General features: G+C 41.8%; 1 pseudogene; it reads left to right on the top strand.

The window, feature by feature from the left end:
• The first annotated feature begins 5,947 nt into the window (after window positions 1-5,947).
• LOC107523155 (cyclin-dependent kinases regulatory subunit 2-like) lies at window positions 5,948-6,203 on the top strand (annotated as a pseudogene).
• Window positions 6,204-7,135: the final 932 nt, after the last annotated feature.

Here is a 7,135-nt window from a genome sequence, read left to right as displayed (position 1 = left end):
GCCTGCCCAGTGCAGACAGAAACACTGCAGAAAAGCGACCTCTTCTGTCCTCAGGGCAGCAGAGAAGAGGCAGATTTTGGGTCAGGAGCAGGTACATACTTTGTGTTGGAGATGAGCAGCATGTTGGAATATAAGATCAGTTGCCTTTTCTGCCACCTCCTACCCTTCTGGAATTTGCCAGGGCTGAAAAACTGGATGTGGCCATGAGGCACCACTGGGATGTTCTCCTCTTCTGGGCTGCCCTCCTCCACAGAAGAACTGCAACACAGCAGACCTGCAGGGCAGTTTGTCACTGGGCAGGTGAGATACAGGGGCTCGTGCTGATGTCAGCACTCACAGAGCATTGCGGAGGAGTCTGTCCTCCAAAAGGGCTCAGCACCCTGATTCAGGAGTCTCAAGGTAGACAGAGCTCCTGTGAGAATTGAGGTCATTCAGGGCTGGTGGAGATGGAGGGCAGCTTAAAGGATAGGGCACAGGGGCTGTCACTTCAGTGTCAGGGGACAAGGAAGTAGCAGAGTTTCAGGATGTGGTGGAAAGGAGACATTAAGAGGGAGTGAGGAGGAGTGAGGGTATTGGGGTCCTGGTGCTTGGTGCTGGGAAAGGAGCTGAGTGGGGATGAGAGTGTTCTGCAGACACCTTGTATCAACAAATCGCACTGACCCCCAATATAAGGATAAAAAATGTAAGGGGATGCTAAGAGGTCAAAGGAGAGAGGATGAGAAATGTTTCAAAGAACCAACTCAGGGCCAAGGCCTAAAGGCAGCACAGTGTCTAGCGTGTTGTCAGAACATCATCAACTCCAAGTATCATCTGCAGATTTTGCCTCTGTAACTCTGCTTCTCTCCCTACCCATTCCTCTCCCCCTTTTCGTTCCTCTTTCCTTCTTTTTACTCTTTTTAAAATTCTCTCTCTCTTCCTCTGTCATAAAAATAATTTTAAACAGATCTGTGTGTGACCTATAGGGGTCAGATTGCATGTCATCCAAGAGTGTCAAGAAGTTATTCCATTGTGGTCTCAGGTTAACATACACACTTAGATAACATAACAGGATTCTGGAAAACTGACCCTAATCTTCTTTAAGTCATCACATTGGGGTTGAGGGGGGCAGGAATCCCATGATCATCAGATAATAAACATTCAAATGTTTCTCAACTCAAGGAAGCACTAAGCCATTCCTTGGCTGTGCCCTGAGTAAGCCCACAGGACTCTGATCCTAACAGGTCAAGCCTGCTCTCTGGCATCAGTGGAAGGGAATCTCATGAGTACAAGTAATTGTTCATGAGATCAGGGCTGAAGCTGAGGATTCTGTCAGTGGGAATCAAACAGAGCACCTCCTGGACCACCCTCCTCCTCCTCTGCTGGTCACACAGGGCATGTGAACAGACTCTACCGTAAGCAGGGGAGCCAGCTCAGACACCCTGAAAGCCTCAAAGACTTTCTGGTAGATGCAGACATCCTCTACTCTTCACTCCTTGACACTAAAGAGAGAGCTGGACACAGCACTGTGTACACTGTCAGCTCAGTCTCCAAGACTGAAGATTCTGCTGTAGCCAAGGCCCTTGGGCTGTGTGATGTTAGCAGTCAAAGGTCAGCTTCATAACTGACAGCTGATAGAATGACTCTCTGAAGACAGTTGCACCTGCAGCTTTGAGGGTTTAAAAATTTTTTTATATTTATTTATTCCCTTTTTTGCCCTTGTTTTATTGTTATAGTTGTTATTGATGTCATCATTGTTGGATAGGACAGAGAGAAATTGAGAGAGGAGGGGAAGACAGAGAGGGGGAGAGAAAGAGAGACACCTGCAGACCTGCTTCATTGCTTGTGAAGCAACTCCCCTGCAGGTGGGGAGCCAGGGTCTCAAACTGGAATCCTTATGCTGGTCCTTGCGCTTTGCGCCATGTGTGTTTAAAGTGCTGCGCTACCACCCGACTCCCAGCTTTGAGTTTTTTAATCCTTTTCTTTTGAGATGATTATAGACTTCCAGGCTTTTATTGGAAATAATAGAGATACCACAAGCCTTGCCCCTATTTCACGAAGTAGTCATCTAATTATATAATTCTAAACAGAGTAAATATCACAGTAGGATATTCACATGGATGCTGTCAGAGACACACTATTTCCAGGAGCATAAGTGTGTCCCTCTCTCTCTCTCTGTGTTTTGGCAAATGAGTTGTGGACATTCTTTGATGTTCTTCAACTCTAGTGTAAAAGACACATTCAAGGAATCATTAGAGGACTTGATGTAGCCTAGAATAGTTGCCTTAGCTTGTTGGTATGATTTTTCTCTTTTACTAATTTATTTATCTTAATGAAAGAGATCAGAGCACTGCTCAGCTCTGGCCTTTGGCAAGGGGATTGAACCTAGAATGGACCCCAGGTCCTCACACATGAAAATCTTTCACTTTCTTTTTTTTTTTTTTTGCTATTTTATTTATAGTTCACTGGATAGTGACAGAAAAAGTAGATTGAAGGAGATGGAGGGAGAGAGGAGAGACACTTGCAGCACTGCTTCAACTGCCTGTGAAGCTCTTCCTCTTCAAGGGGACCAGTGACTTGAACCCAGCAGCTTGTAACTAGTGCTCTGAGCCAGGTGCACCCCCGCCCCTCCACCACTTCTTGTCTTAAACAGCTCTGGTAAGATGCACTCCATCTGATCACAGACAAGAAACATACAGATTAACATCAGTGAGAGAATCACTGGTCAGAAAAATCAGGGTGTTGAGCACCAGACAGGTGTGTTTGTGTATGTGTCTGCTTGTGTGGGAGAAACATGGGAAGAAGCTTGTTCTTACTGTCCTGTTGCATCATCTGAGTGCTTGACCAGGCTGAGTGGTTCCTCAGACTTCTCTTTCTTTCTTACCTTTCCTTAATATCTTATAAACTGTTTGAAAGAAAATGTGACGTTCTTACTAATGATGTGATGCTTGAACAATGCTTTTTCTCAATCCAGGAAAAATGAGACAGGTGTTTGTCTTTGCCATAAGGAATGACTAAAAGATTAAGGAGGCAATGGATCACATATACTAGATTTCCCTTATGCTGCTGGCACACGGGTAAAGCACAGTCAGGTGGCCATGATTTCATTCAGTTCCTTTGTCTGTTAGAGACTCAGTGGAACTTCACCTCTAAAAGGTTCAGGCAGATTTGCTTTAGCTGCAGTTTTGTGATTCAGCCACCTGAGGGAACTCATCCCCTACACAGGGCAGCAAAATGAACAAAAATCACTCAGTTTTCTTCAAGTACTTAGAAACTAGATTATTCTAAAAGATCCATTCACATATTTTAATTGTGAATGATCAACTTATAATAGTGCATAGTGTTGACTAAGAATCAGAAATTCAAAGTACATGTAGATTGATATTAAGTGTCAGCTGGAGGCATTCAGCAATATTTTGTAAAATGATTATTTCTATGATTTATGTTTTTCAGAACTTTGGAATTATTCCATACTTTAGAGATGCATCTGGATCTAAATTTACACACTGCTTTTTATGTCTCCAGAGTTAACTATCACAATAAATAGTTTGACTTTCCTTAGGACATTTGCGATCCCTTTTTTGTGTCCAGGTTATAACCGCTGGGGCTCAGTGTAGGCACTAGTAATCCAGTGCTCCTGGTTGCCATTTTTTACCTTTTCTTTTCCTCTTCTTCTTCCCTATTTTATTGGATAGGACAGAAAGAAATTCAGAAGAGAAGGGAGGAGGGGAGAGAGAGAGACAGACCTGCAGACCTGCTTCACCACTTGTGAAGCCTCCTTGCTGCAAGGATGAGCAGGAACTGGAAGCTAGGCCCTTGACCATGTATTGTGTGTGCTTATCTGGGTGCACCACCACCCAGCCCCAAAATGAAGCTAGTAAATGGACAGCTTTTTACCTAACGCCCTAGAGAAACATCAATAAGTGATCTTTTACATCTTAATATGTCATTAATATAGTCACTGAGTAATAACTTTGCCTCATACATTTTGGGCCAAGAATGAAACATGCATTTTTCTTTACATAGTTCTGTCTGCAAAGGAGCTTATGCAGATGAGAAAGAGGGAAAGGATCCAGCAGGAGGCAGCACTTTTGGCCTTAAGTTTCAAGATTGAGCCCCAGGGGGTGGTCAGCTCCAGACAGCCAATTACAGAGAAACTCCACAGGGGTGCTGGTGGTGGCTCACCCTGATGAGAGCACATGTTATCATGCCCAAGGAACCTATAAAAGGTGAAGACAGTAAATATCCAGGAGCATTGGCTTCCCTCTGGCTCTGGTTTTTATGTGTGAAAAATAGTCAGATAGCTTACTAGAAACAGTCTTTCAGGTACTGGCTTAGATAGCAATCCTAAACTCTAGGACATCTGATGTGAATGGTTGAAGGTAGACAGTCTATAGGGCGTGATACTAAAAACATCCCTGATCTATCCATCAACACAGATTCAGCATCACTGTAAACAGTTTGAGTCTTCCTTTTAAATCAGTCTTCCAGGATTTTCTCTCCTTTTTCTTGCCACTCTCTTCTTCCTTCCCTTAGACTTTCAGTCTCTCGCAATAGATATTAAGATAGTAATAATATAAATGAATGAAAACAGATGTACAAAAACTTACAGATATACTTATATCCCTCTATATAACACACTTGTGTGTGTACTACACGAACAATCTGTATACATTTAGAAATAAGTAATATTACTAGTCATTAAAAATACAATATATTAGATTCACTAAAAAGGGTTATTTCAGTTTTTCTAGGAAGTAAAGGTATCTCATGTACATTACCTTTTTTTTTAAATATGGTACTATTATTTAAATTCTAGACATCCCTGATTTTTTTTTTTTGTGCATTAAGAATCTGAATGTCAAAGTAATTGAAAGAACTAGTTTATACCCGATTTACCTTTCATTCTTTCTTTCTTCTCTTTCCTTTAAAAGGAACCTTTTCTTCTAAGCAAGATGTACAAATGGTTATCACAAAGATAATAATGAGGAAAATGGATAAATACTATCTGGTAAAAAAAGTCAATATTTTTATGCGTGTGTGTGTGTGTGTGTGTGTGTGTGTGTGTGTGAAATGGGGGAGAAGTCCTGTGAGTTTCCTGGGTCAGAATCAGCTCTGATAATGATGCCTGATGTCCATGCCCCCAGAGAGGTGGCAGACCTGGCTCTAGAGCCAGTGGAATGGGATTCATGTCTTGCTGTCCTGGTGTCAGACCAGTTCCTCTATAGGCCTCCAGCTTTATAAAGGCAGAGCCCTTCACAGAGATTGAACCCATTCTTTCCAACTCGTGGCACATGTTGAGAGGGCTGCACCCTTGTGTTTGAATTAAAACACCAACCATAATCCTGTTTCCCAAAGCCAGAGGCTGGAATTGGTTCAGTCCGTTTTCTCATAGTAGGTCATCTGTGGTGGCTCACTCTTTGCTTCCGGACACAGAGGACCAACAGGCCGACAACTTTCTTTCTTTCTTTTTTTTTTTTTGTAGTCATGTAATTTTATTTTTTATTTTTTATTTTTTATTTATAAAAAGGAAACATTGACTAAACCAGAGGATAAGAAGGGTACAACTCCACACAATTCCCACCACCAGAACTCCGTATCTCATCTCCTCCCCTGATAGCTTTCCTATTTAACCCTCTGGAAGTATGGATCCAAGGTCATTGTGGGATGCAGAAGGTGGAAGGTCTGGCTTCTGTAATTGCTTCCCCACTGAACATAGGCAGTGTTGAATCCATAATCCCAACCTGTCTCTCAATTTCTCTAGTGGGGAAGGGTTCTGGGGAATCGGAGCTCCAGGACACATTGGTGGGGTTGTCTGTCCAGGGAAGTCTGGTCGACATCATGCTAGCATCTGGAACCTGGTGACTAAAAAGAGAGTTAACATACAAAGCCAGAGTTGAGTTGGTTGCTCTGTTGTGACGGGGTGTGTATGTATCCCTTAGCTCCTTCTCTTCTTCCACTCCTTCGTAGAATGGCCCACAAGCAGAACTACTACTCGGATAAGTACTTCGATGAGCACTACCACTATCAACATGTTACCCAGAGAACTTTCCAAAAAAGTACCCAAAACTCATCTGATGTCTGAATAGGAGTGGAGGAGACAGTGTCCAGCAGAGTCTAGGCTGGGTTCATTATATGATTCATGAACCAGAACCACATATTCTTCTCTTCAGACAACCTCTTCCAAAAGATCAACAAAAATAAAGTATAGTAGACCATCAGTTAAATCTTTTTCAAATTTAATGTATATGTGTATAGAAGGTAATATTCAGTGAATATAAGGTAATGTGTATATAAGGTAATATTCAGTGAATATTTGAAAAAACTACAAATTGTTCATCCATACCTGCACATGAGCTATATTCTTAAAAGCAACAGAGCTCAGTTAAATGCAACTGCAAGTAGTTCCTGCAAGATGTTTAAGACAAAATTTCTTCTAGTTTGTTTTTCTCTCTTAATATTTAGTACCTGTTTGACTTTACCTGTTATGTTTTGTTAAATAAAGTTTGTATGTTGCATATATAAAAATAAAGTTGCATATATTAAATAAAGTTTGTATGTTTATATAAAAAACATACAAACCCAAACAAATTGTTGACCAGGATATGAAGAATTTTAATAATCATACTAGATATATCTTGGTTCCAGAGTTCTGGAGTGACTTTTTTGGTCACATATTTTTCTGGTTACTGGACAGTGACATATTTATTTATTTTTCCCAGAGCACTGCTCAGCCCTGGTTTATGGTGGTGCAGGGGATTGAACCTGGGACTTCAGAGCCTCAGGCATTAGAGTCTCTTTGCAAAACAATTATGCCATCTACCCTGCCCTCATATTTGTTTTTTTATTTAATTTTTTATTTATAAAAAGGAAACATTGACTAAACCATAGGATAAGAGGGATACAACTTCACACAATTCCCACCACCAGACCTCCCCTCACCGATAGCTTTCCTATTCTTTAACCCTCTGGGAGTATGAACCCAAGATCATTGTGGGATGCAGAAGGTGGAAGGTCTGGCTTCTGTAATTGCTTCTCCGCTGAACATGGGCATTGACAGACTGGTCCATACTCCCAGCCTGTCTTTCTCTTTCCATAGTGGGGAAGGGCTCTGGGGAAGTGGAGCTCCAGGACACACTGGTGGGGTTGTCTGTCCAGG

The sequence above is a fragment of the Erinaceus europaeus genome, chromosome 7 (genome assembly GCF_950295315.1).
Source record: "Erinaceus europaeus chromosome 7, mEriEur2.1, whole genome shotgun sequence".
In the NCBI taxonomy this organism is placed as follows: Eukaryota; Metazoa; Chordata; class Mammalia; order Eulipotyphla; family Erinaceidae; genus Erinaceus; species Erinaceus europaeus.
Note: the sequence above shows the minus strand (reverse complement) of the source record. Positions and strands in the feature narration are given on the sequence as shown.